The 12,945-nt window shown below is 34.1% G+C and overlaps 1 protein-coding gene across 6 annotated transcripts in view; it reads right to left on the bottom strand.

The window, feature by feature from the left end:
* Positions 1-12,945, bottom strand: part of DACH2 (dachshund family transcription factor 2) — a 676,921-nt gene that overhangs the window by 458,149 nt on the left and 205,827 nt on the right. The window lies entirely within an intron of this gene.

Genomic DNA, 12,945 nt, shown 5'->3' with positions numbered 1-12,945 from the left:
AAACTGGTTAATTGAGAGTTCTGGTTAGTTAGCTTCCAATTAAGCAAGGCTTTATTATATTTCACAAAACATCTTCCTAAATTCTGCAGAAATTTTAGATAGGTTACACACAATGAAACACCAGCAGGGAAGAGCACATAGAAGGTAAGGAAGCCTGAATTGCTATTAGTGTTTTAAATATATGAATAATGTTAGCACATTTCTAGTATAATCCCCATTGACTAAAGAATAACGTGAAATGTCATGTGGTTTAGGGCTTTTCCATATATGAAGACAAGGAAATAAGGTTATAGATTTCTGTTGAAGAAAGTGGCCTTGGGTCGTAACAATTCCAAAAAAATTCAGCAATATTATGTCTTTTCCCTCTCTCTCAAGAGCCTTCCTTCCCATCCCATTAGGTATTCCAACATTTTGGAGGGAAAAATCCCTTTCTAATTTTTTCTCATCTTTTATTTGGCCAACAGGATGATGAAAGTAAGCCAATATCAATGTTGTGCTTATTTCCTAAACATGGAGCCATTGATCTCCGACAGATCACTATATACATTTTTCTGGAGCATACTGAATTATCTTACATCTTCCTCACAAGGGTTACACATGCACATTCACACACACACACAGACATACACACACACACACACAGTCATACACACATCCACACAAAAGAAATTAAACACATACAAAAGAGATCCATTTTAAAAAACACATAATTAGCCTTGTTAACAAAATAATTATTCTTTCCAGCAGTGCAGTAACTCCCAGTGTTCTCCAATCCTTTAATAAAGAACAGTGAAATCTAAAATGACATGCAAAAAAAACTGTGAGGACTATAATGTGGTTCTTTTAACCCTTAATGTACTTCTTAGTAATACAGAAACGGGAATCTTCCTATAATGCCCACTACAAGTATATGTGGTTAGTTCATCATCTTTTTGTTGAACAAAAACAAAAATATCATCTGTTTGGCTTTGTTTTGTTTGCTTTTGAAAAGCAACTGTTTCTCTGCTCAAAGTCTGTAGAGAGCATTCTAAAAAAAAATGAAAATATATCTGGGGTTGCTGGGGAGAGGAGGTAAGAGTGAAGGTGAGCCTTTTTTCACCTACTCTTACGTTCTGTCACTCCACTGCCATAACTATTTGATTTTGCTTTACATCTCACTCACCCAACCTCTTCCGAGGTGACACTTTTCTTAAATAAAATATAATCATACACACCAAGTCAGTGATAATGCATCCTTCCTTATTTTAATGGGCTATATATGACTGGATTTGAGGGCATTTTTTCAATTTTACCAAAAGTCCGTCTCTTTTTTAACAATAAAACTTTCTAAGCTCAACAAACTTTTTGGCTATCACTATATATATATATATATATATATATATATATATATTTATATATATATATTTATATATATATATTTATATGTATAATATATATAATTATACTATATAAATATATATATAATTATACTAATCCTCACCAAAATCAAAATCATTTACATCTCCTATGGCATGAGTTTCACAGGTTAAACTTAGACTCTGAAATCATTGACTACAGAAACATTCGTGTTAGAATTATTCAATGAACATATAAACACCCATGAGTTAACTGTCCTTTTATTAACAATTTAAAACTTACTCAGAAAATTAGGAGTTTACCTTGATATTTGAAAATTTCTCATTGATCTTGTCCAATGTAAGGAATGTACTTTACAATAGTGCTTAACAAACTAGCTATAACTCCAGGGCTTTAAGGCCTACAAGTTAAATAGGTATATTTCGTTTTTGACATTCTAAGTAAAATGTGACTTCTATACTTCTGAATTTGTTCTTTTAGTGATATCAATTAATTCATTTTAGTTTTCTTTATACTTTGCCAAATAATCAACATTTTGGAAAACTTTATTGAACAAGCAGATGATGATACTAATATTATCAGCTCAGTACAGAATAGGTTATAATGTGAAAAAAAATCAGCTGGGTTCCCTGGAGTTGGCCCAAAATGTTTTGTATTCCTTCTATTTCCTCTTTGTCTACTAAAGTTTTCATTTTGCTGCCCCTCTCCACTTCTGATTCTGGCTGTGAAACAAAAGTCATGATGAAAAGGCCTGAAATTTACTAAAATGTGTGTTTGTGGCTGACATAACATATGTTCACATTCTTATAAAGCCACTAACAAAACAAGGGTTACACACAGTCAAGAAAGTTGTGGCAGATACAATATACAATATACAACTACCACCAACAGAACTATTAGCAACTGAGATTTTACAACATATGGTGGTAAGCAGTGAGGGTTCTCTACACAACTCACTAGTTCCAATCATCATCATGATTGTACCACATTAGGACATTGATTAACCTTACTGTAGAGAGAGCCTTCCCATATGCACAAGTTATGACTAGAAGGTGATTCTACTCTGGCTGAGACCCAAGAAGTTAATAATTGAGAGCTGGTCTTATTTAGAATTAGTCAAGGTCATTTTTACCCTGTACCACTGATAAATAAATTTTCATACTTTGATTCTTCCAAATTTGGGCATGTGAATGTGAAGCTCAACAAAGTTAACGACAGTGATTGCTACCCAGCGTGCTCATCTTTGATTGCAGTCAGTTTAGTATAAAAATCAGAGATATGATATTCTCACTTTTGAAACCTAAATTTAGCCCACAAAATCTCATTTAATAATATAGAGAAACAGCATGCGAGACACATGACAGGAGGCAATAAAATACCACATAATAAGGAGTCCAGTTAAAATGTCAGGCTCATTTAATTTAAGTATTTAGGTCCTTTTCAGGATAAATTTAAAAATCACTATCTAATATCACATATTATGTTCAGCCTCTGATGTGAAGTAAACTAAAGAGATTGTTCCTTTAACCGATGCTTCAAACAAAGGAAAGTACTTCAAACAGAGCATTTTAAAGATACAGTCAACTTTTGGAATTATCTACTGCAATGGATTTCAAACTGGATTCTAAAGAACTTCAGTGAAACTGCTAATGTATACTAGAAGGAAAAATAAAGGGAGCAATTCTCTTATATCTTTTCATTAGTGCAGCTCTTCCTTTTCCTATGTGATATAATGGGGGTGCCTGAACTGCTTTGGTTAACCACCTACCACCACTACCACCATTTAACAGACGAGGAAATTCTCCCCTGAGATGTTCAATTATTTGGCCAAAGTCGCAGAGGAAGTTAGTGCCAGATCACCCAATATACTGACCTGAATGACAGCTACTGCCCCTACATTTTTAATCCTGCTTCCTTCCTCTACTGTATATTAGAGAACCACTTCTTTAATGTCCTCCCAAAGACTGTCATATCTGTTTTATCCTCATGGGGACATAATAAGGTTGATAAACATTACATATATATTTAGATAGTAGAAGAGACAAGATTTGTGGCTCCCTTGATCTCTAAGCCAGTGATCTTTCTGTACAGAGCTTTAAAAATCAAAACAGTTTACATAAAATCTGAATTTCAATGTGCTTATACACTCTTGGTAGGAATGTAAATTAGTTCAGCCACTGGAAAGCACTTTGGGGATTTCTCAAAGAACTTAAAAAAGAACTACCATTTGACCCAGCAATCTCATTACTGGGCACGTACCAAAGGAAAATAAATTTTTCTACCAAAAACACACATGAACTTGTATGTTCATCACAGCACTACTCATAATAGCAAAGACATGGAATCAACCTAAGTGCCTAGCAACAGGGAATGAATAAAGAAAATGTGGTATATGTATACCATGGAATATTACACAGCCATAAAAAAGAACAAACTCATGTCCTTTGCAGCAACATGGAAGCAGCTGGAGGCCATTATCCTAAGAGAATTAACACAGGGATGGAAAACCATATACTGCATCTTCTCACTTACAAGTGGGAGCTAAACACTGGGTACACATGGACATAAAGATGGCAACAATAGACACTGGGGACTACTAGACATAGGGGAGAGGAAAGAGGAGCAAGGGCTGAAAAATTGCCTATTAGGTACTATGCTCTCTACCTGAGTGACAGGATCATTCACACCTCAAACCTCAGCAACACACAATATACCCACGTAACAAACTTGCACACATACCCCCCAAATCTAAAATAATGTACTCCTGAATCTAAAATAAGGTTGAATTTTTTACTAAAAAGAGAGATCTGGCAATACTGGTTTCACATTCTTACTGGTTTGGCACAACTAGATGAAGTAGATTAGCAATGGCTACCCCATAGAAAGAGCATGCACTCTACTGTTCCCCACAGTTCCCACAATTTCTTATGACCTTATACCTGGCCCTCTTAATGAATTTATGTTGAATTTATGTTATTTCCAAGGTCCCAGGCAGAATATGAATTTTATGGCTGCTATTTTAAGGGTTATAGGTGTAATTTACCCAAATATCAATCAATTTCCCTAAAGAAAGTATGGGATTTCTGAAAACTTCCATGTGTGTGTAAGGTATTGACTGAAGGTGCACTAAGAGTGCTAAATCATCTGTCTACCTAAAAAAAAGTCATATGTACCTTTATTAATGAAGAAAGACAAGTCTTTGACCTTTGAAGTTGACATCCATATATATAGAATAGCACCTAAAGCAAGTTGCATCAGATAAACACAGATTAAATAAGAAACAAATTCTGATTACGCTCACAGATACAATATCATTCAGAGTAGAAGCTATATATTTAAAATTCGAAAAGATCAATAAAAATGTTCCCTATGCTTTGAAATGGAAGTCAGCTGTTGACATATACTGCCATATTTTGGGGACTACTAAATTAGGTTTCGGTTGCCCCTCACACAGGTAACATCTTTTAGTCATGCAATTTATTTTTCTGGCCCAATACAATAAACAATGTCTATTTGCTAATAAAATGTAATAAATAAATGAAGTATAAGTCAAGCAATGCCTCCCCACCTCCCATCAGACATCATCAGTAGGAGATAAACTGCCAATAAATATGTGCTGGTAAAACTTTTAAATGTTATCTTTGAAGATATGACCAAATCATGTTAACTGTTGCATTTCCACTGTTGGAACTTTTAAAGGTTTTTCCTCACTCTTAGATGATAACTTTATGCATCTTATATAACAACAATTGCTCCACAGCAGCTGGTTCAAAGGCATTTAATCACTTTAGGAATCCTGAAAAATGTTTGGCAAACATATATATTAACAGAAAAAAAAACCTGAAGATATCCTTATTTTAAAGATGTAAATTTAATAGCCTGTATATTTCAGGCCTATTTAAGTTTGTAGGAGGCATCCAAACAAACGCTTTGTCTGTTAAATCTCCAAACACATGATTTTCTGAACCAAGGCCCAGACAATTAAAACTGACCATTTGCTTCCTCTCAGAATTTTTTTTCTATAATTATTTGGGAATAACAAAAACTTTGGTTATATTAAGTATTTGCTGCTTCTGATAAATTTTGATGCACACACTTGAGTCTTTTAAAAATCAGTGAGATTTAAAGTCAGAGTCAAGAGGAAAAACAAAAAAAATTGAATATGGGATGGGGTGGTGGTGAAGATAAATGGGCCTATGTAATTTTTTTACTAGTTTGTTTGTAGGAGATAGGGTTTTTGGTTATATATATACACTCTTGTATTAACATAGAGTGTCAATATAACTCAAAGAATGCAAGACCCTATGTCAATTGTCTCTGACAGATGATCCTTTATACAAACAATATTTTGTTGGTCCTGTCCGAGGAGCCTCAGCAGTTTCAATGATATTTCTCATATGTCCTACAAAAACAAAGAATATCAAAAATAGGATTACTGTTCACAGCATCAAATATCTTTTTCAAGGCAATGTTCATTTTAAAAAATAGAATAACTTGCTCTTCTCACTGTACAACAATAAGTGTTTCAACATGTGTGATATATGAATATATGTACCATCAAGCATGATGCCCATTAAATATCTTTAGTGGTACTATGGATGTATACCAACTAGTATTTTCAATGATATTCTTCCACATATTCAAATTCAGTAAATATCGGTCACATACATAAACTGATTATTAGCTAATTTGCCTGAAATCATTTCTGTCGTATAAAGCTTTAAACGTTAAAATTCCTCAAAACCTTCATAAATTTTAGATCACTTAATGCTATGTCATCTTTGTCTACAATGTTTCTGTTGGAAATTTTTTATCTTTCAGTCTTGCTATTCATGTTTGTAGGTTTGGCTAGACATCATGGGTGACCTTTGAATTGTGTGCTTTGATCTGCATAGGAGTTCTAGCCAGCCTCCGGTAAGGGATTTTTCAGCACCATTACACTATTTATATTTCATGTCTTCCAGTCGATGATCATGTCCTGCTATTGTGTGTTCAGAATGACTCATAGAAAACACTAAAGAAATGCTTCAGAAGCCAAACAAAACATTTATGGTAGATATACTCTGCAGCCCTTAAAACATTGGACACAATTACTGCTTTATCAGCTTTTAGCTAACTTTGTATTTGATGGTTTGATATCACACTGAGACAGTAGTAAACTGGCTTACTTCCTAGTTTACTGCCTATGTGGAGAACTTGGTGTCAACTTCCAACCCTGAATTGCTCATTAAAATGATGTTTCCTTCCTAGCACTTATCACAATGTGTAATTATTTTACCTATTTACTTGTTTTAGGTCTACTTTTCCAATGACACTGTAATCTCCATGAGATAGTAGGTTAGGCTTTTTATTTGCTGTTTCATTCCATCAGCCCACACAATGCTGGCATGCAGTAGTCATCAGTAGATATTTGTCAACTGAGATGAATTTTGACCTTCTGAAGGGACACTTTACCCTTATTCAAAATCATCACTGTACAGTCTTTAAGGTTATTTTTATAAAACATATTTTGAGAATGTATTTCTACTTTGCAGTGCTGATTAACATAATTAATTATGATACATGATTTGTATAAGAACAGCCATGGTGTTCTAGAATCTGAGTAAACTTTCTCTGAGTAGCCAAAGTTTATCAGAAACTTTATAAGTCCAAACTTATTGATGGCAGCAAATATACTGAATTATTGATTGGTAAAAATATAGATTCATTATAAAGCTATTCACGAAAATAAATAATGCGATAAAATTTATTTGAATTATACCTTAACTTTTTCTAACATTTGGCAAATTGGTCTAATTAAGCTTAAATTAGATGTGAAAAGCAGTTCTGTAAGCAGAACTCAGCTAAGCTGTTTCTAAGAAAATGAGTTCATTTGCCAATTGATCATTCTGATAATCCTATCTGGTTTAGTGTAGCTGCAGATGAAGACAATCAAGCAGGGTCAGAGCAAAGGAATCTTGGCCTGGACATGCTCTTAATGTATTACTGGGAGTCAGAAATGGGAATGAAGAGGATTACCGATTTGAAAGTCCATTAAATCCCTTATATTCATCTCCTGACTTAATCCCTGACAAGGATTTTAAAATAAAATATTTTAAAATAGTCTAAAATAAAATATTTTAAAATAAGATAAATAAATGTATTTTGAAATCTATTTAAAATCTATTTTAAAATAAAATAAAATCCATGTTCCTTACCAATTAAGAGACCAGAGGCACATATTTAAAATTACAAATTATTATCTTTCAAAGCAATATATATAAGTTTGTTTACAGGTTCAAAATCTCATATTTAAATAATAATACCACTTGTTGTATAGTTTTACAGTTAACAGAGCATTTTCTCTTCATTGTCTAATAGAATAAAACTATTTTGTGTGCAAAAGTAGGTTTGAATCTTCATATATTTTCATATGTAATATATACATTAAAATTATATATATAGAAAGTGAGATTGAAGAGTTTTTAATCTGATTCGGTATTCTACCACTTCTTGTTAATATTTATCTATGTGAATATGACTGAATTACTGTTTTATCTTGATGCTTTTTTCCTTAATAAGCTATGTGACTTTTACGCACTGCAAAGAATTAACTTAAGAATCAAAAAGGCTGAGCATAGTGGCTTACATTCGTAATCCCTCGAGACCAGGAGTTCATGACCAGCCTTGGCAACTAGCGCAACCCCTTCTCTACAGAATTTTTTTGTAATTAGCTGAGCATGGTGGCACATGCATGTAGTCCTAGCTACTCAGGAGGCTGAGGTGAGAGGATCGCTTGAGCCCAGGTATTTCAACCTGCAGTGAGCTATGATCACACCACTGCACTCCAGCCTGGGTGACAGAGTGAAACCCTGTCTCAAAAAAAAAAAAAAAAAAAAAAAAAGAAGAAGAAGAAAGAAAGTAAAAATATTGACTATTGATGAAAGCTCTTCAAACATGCTTATAATTGATATCTAACAGTTTGCATACTGATCCCATAGAGGTCATATTTATCTTCACACCTTATCATAGCAGATTCTTAGTTCAATATTTATTCTACAAATGTTTAGTGATCATCAACTATGTACAAAAGGCTCTGTGCTATGGAGGATACAAAGAGAATACAAAGATCTTCAACCATAGTATCTTACATCAAGAATATTACGATCTAAAAAGAGAGAAATTATGACCACAAATGTAACATTGAATATCTGTGAGTGATAAGCACCACTTGATTCCCTGGTATACAGTAAATACTCAAATACATCTGATTAATGAATGTTGAATCCATGGGTGAAATTAAATTAAGTACTGTAACAATTTATAAGATGAAAGTATCACTTTTACCTGAAGTGGTCAGTGCAGTCACTATGGGGGAGGTAAAATTTGACTTGGGTCTTGAAATAGGTTTTAAAGAACAAAGACTGAAAGAGGATAACAATGCTTTAGGAAATTAAAACTGGCAAGATGCACAGAATGGATTGTTATAAGAGAGTGTGGAGGTGAGGAGACCAAGTAGGAGGTTACTTCAGGGTGGTGGAGATGAAAATCAAAAGGAAAGGACGTGTGCAACAGAAAGTCTAAAGCCAACATTAATATGATTTAAAGCCTGACTTATGGAAACTAAGTACAGAATGGAACAAAGGAGAACTCTGAGCTTATGACTTTGTTTCCATGAAAAATTATTTTCCAACTTTTGAACAACAGCCAATTCTGAATGTAACAGGGTTAACAGAAAAACACTGAACAAGGCATAAGGAAACTTGGGTATTGGTCCCAACTAGGCCATTAACTGTGTCACCATTAACCGTGTCACCATGAGCAAATTACTTCCCCTCTCGAGATCCCAGTATACTTCTCTGTAAAACCAAGGTTGAATAAGTTGATCTCTCCAGCCCATCACAGCTCAAAAACCCTGTAGTTTTCTGATTCCTAAATTGTTGGCTACCTGCCTACAATATAGGTAGATTACATTGAAAGTCTTCTGAGAGGTCAGTGATGGTTGCAGTTTAGTTGCCACTCCTGAGACATACCCTTTTTCCTCTGATTTAAAGTTATTGCCTGCCTGTTAGGGGTATTCAGCTAAGGGGCATTCTCCTCTATGTTTCAGAAAAGCACTCTCTGAAAAATCCTGTAGACATATTCCTTCATAGAATAAATCAGTAGTGCATTATTCTGTTTGCATGCTACAGAAAAATGGTCTTGAAAAGCTGAGAAGCTCCGATGTTTGTTTCAGCAAGTTTTTCTTCTACTAAAATTTATGCATCTCTTTTACAATAATCTATACTATAATAAAAAGACATTGTCTATCTCTATGTACATTGATATGTTTATATTATTTTCAATTAAATCTTAAATTTGCTCTTTAAAAGTCACAGAAACTCAGGATTCTATCCTGTCTTCACAGCTCATATCCTAAGGTCAATCTAATTCTCTCTTTCAAATGCTGCACCTTTAAAAAAAATATGGTGCATTAGTCCATTTTGCTTTGGTATAAACGAACACCCGAGACTGGGTAATTTATTTAAAAAAGAGGTTTATTTGGCTCACATTTCTATAGGCTGTACAAGAAACATAGTGCCATCATCTGCTTCTGGTGAGGCCTCCAGAAGCTTATAATCATGGTGGAAGGCAAAGGGGAAATAGGCATGTCACATGGCAAGAGGGGAAGCAAAAAGGGGGGTGGGGTCGCAGACTTTTCTCAACAACCAAATCTCATGTGAACTCATCACCATAAGTAGGGCACCACACCATTCATGAGGGATCTACCCCCACAGCCCAAACACCTCCCACCAGGCCCCCCCTCCAATGTTGAGAATCACATTTTGACATGAGATTTGGAGGGGACAAACATCCAAACTGTATCATATGGTAGCCAGAAATAAATGTAATATTCTAAGTGGGGTTATTAGGAATGATACAATCTCATTATAAGTCATGTAGCTATTTAGGTCTTTGCTATGACCATGCATTCAGGTAAAATCAAGGCTGTCATTTATCAAGAAAGTCTCCATTTAATTTTCATTTCTCCTCCAGGCAGTTAGTTTTATCTTGAAGTTTCTGATTGGATAATTCTTATAAAAAGAGTGAATGAATTAGATTATTTGCCTAACAGTTCCACAGAGAAAAACATGCCACACCTACTGACTGCTAATTACTATCCCACTTCATCCTCCTTAGATAAAAGTAAATGGACTTTAACAATATGTACATTTTCATCTATTAATATGTTCAACTATTACCTAACCCCATGAGTGTGCATTGATTTTCACCATTTAAAATGCCAAGCACCAAAAGGAAGACCTTTTGGTCTTCCATTTGGAAGCACCAAATGGATATCTCCTTGTGGTGTCTAGCAAAAGACAATGTACACAAAAGCACCTAATTATAGTGGTGTGAAAAGGTTGTTACAATGAACACTTAAAAGAGCTGTGAAACTTTCTGACCTCTACCTCTGCTGTGAATAAGTTACTATATTCTTTTCTAATAATAAAATCGGGTCAAATAACTTGCTAATCTTTGACACTGGTCACTTCATTTTTTAGACATACAAGTTGAATTATGACTCCTACCTCTCTGCTTACCTGGCAATTTGTGTGTACCTCTGTTATAGAACTCAGTTACATGCCTGTCTCCCTCACTAGGCTTCAATTATTGAAAAGAAACAAAACCTAACTACTAAAAACTGCCTGGAGAACAAGAAAAGTGCAAACATTATAAAACAGTACTAAAGCCTTTAGAAGACATGTGTTTGTTTAAAAGTCTTTGGGGCGATAGTATTGACTTCAAATATAACTATCAAGATAAAAGCTCATTTTTTCCAGGTCCTATATTAAGTCTTCAATGCAATGAAAACATGCTTTTTAATGGAAATTAAAAATTAATCTACATTTTTGTTATGCTTATTATTTCCCAAATACCGACGGATACTGTTAAAATCCTCATGAACAAAGTTTGAATTTTTTATATTCTTTGATTGTAATACTTTTTATCTTGTTGCAATTCCATACATTTTAAATTACAGGAAATTTCCTCCAACTGAAATGTCCTTCCCTAAAGATGATTGTATTCCTTTCACTCTTCTTTATTTAGTTTTCTGTTGTCTCAAAAGTGTACCACAGTATCTGTTTTTTTTTTTTACTTGCAAGTTTTTCGCCTTTATCTCTTGATCTCAATCAAATTAAAGAATAATTTCCCCTTGGTGGAAGTCAATACACTGACACTGTCTTCTATATTAGGTATCAACTTTAATGTTTTAGCAAAATTGAACAAGTCCACCAATATGTCTCCAAATAAAATGTACAATACATGGGTATCCAGGGAGTTTATTGAAGTATAAATTTCTTAGCTGAATCCACGTTGAGGGTTATGATTAGAATTAAACAAGTACCTATGAAGATTGTTAGCCATATCACTACCTAATATTTCCTGTTAGTCATTCTGGCTTTATGTCGCTAGTGGGTTTTATTCTACCTTTTCAAAAGCTATCTGTATTATTCCTTTTGTATAGTTACCCTTTTATCTTATCAATTACTAGAGGTTACTCCCGTAACTCTCTTCTAAAATAACACATGAGCATCTTCTTTATTCAAATATCTCTTCCAATATGCTCTCTTAAGTCTAAAACTTCAACAGGCATGTATTTTTTTCCCTAAAGTTTCATCAGTTCTCATGCCAAAGGGTTTTAAAGAAAACCGTTACTATCCACTTAATTCAAACAAATTTTTAAAAGAAAGAAAAAATGAAAGAAAAATGAGAGAATAGAAGAAAGAAAAGCCTTCCTCTTTCCTGTTGTGTGAATATTAATTATTGCTAATGGAGATGATTGAATACTCCCTAGCATGGGGTGTGGGTTCTACCTTCCCATCACATCATGCTTCTCCTCACGTCTCTAAAGTCACCCCTTGTTTAGGATTCCTTAGCTTTATCTTCTTTCTCATCCACATTGTATAAAGTGTTAACAGTCTTCACACCGCAATCAAGGAATTTCGGATTGCTTCCTCATCTCTCCAGGGCAAATAGGGCTTCCTTTATTTCCCCTCTACGCATTGTTAGCAATACTATATGAGATTCTTAGTCTTTTACTCTGCTTATTTGTGAGGCTCTTGGTCTTATAGTGATCACATTTTGAAGAATGTCTTTGTATCTGTGAATGCCTTCCCTAAAAAATCACATTAAGTGGCAATGAAAGACCACCCACTTATTCTGAAGATGCATTCGTAGTATGAAACAATACATTTTTGCCATTCTCACAAATAGCATGCCCTTATTACCTCACACTCACCATTTACCCATAACAATTGCGGCAAACAAAAATAAAAAAATTAAATAGCAATGCCATGCAAAATAGGCAGACAGGTCTTACATTCTTTACATACAAATTACAGAGCATTTAGGAGATGGAGAAAAATGCTCAAAGGTGTTTAGTGTCTTGGCTTTCTTTTAAAGCATCATTTTCTTTAAAGGCTTTTAATAGGAAATAAACTCATTTCCTATTTTAATAGTCTTTAAGTGATAAAGCCAAAAAATAAAAGAAACCCCAGGAGCAGCAGCAGAGGATAATTTTTTAACTATAGGAAACAAAATGTTTTTAAATTAGAAATGGCTGTT

The sequence above is a fragment of the Pan troglodytes genome, chromosome X, assembly GCF_028858775.2.
Source record: "Pan troglodytes isolate AG18354 chromosome X, NHGRI_mPanTro3-v2.0_pri, whole genome shotgun sequence".
NCBI lineage: Eukaryota > Metazoa > Chordata > Mammalia > Primates > Hominidae > Pan > Pan troglodytes.
The sequence above is the reverse complement of the archived record's forward strand: the minus strand, read 5'-3'. Positions and strand labels throughout refer to the sequence as shown.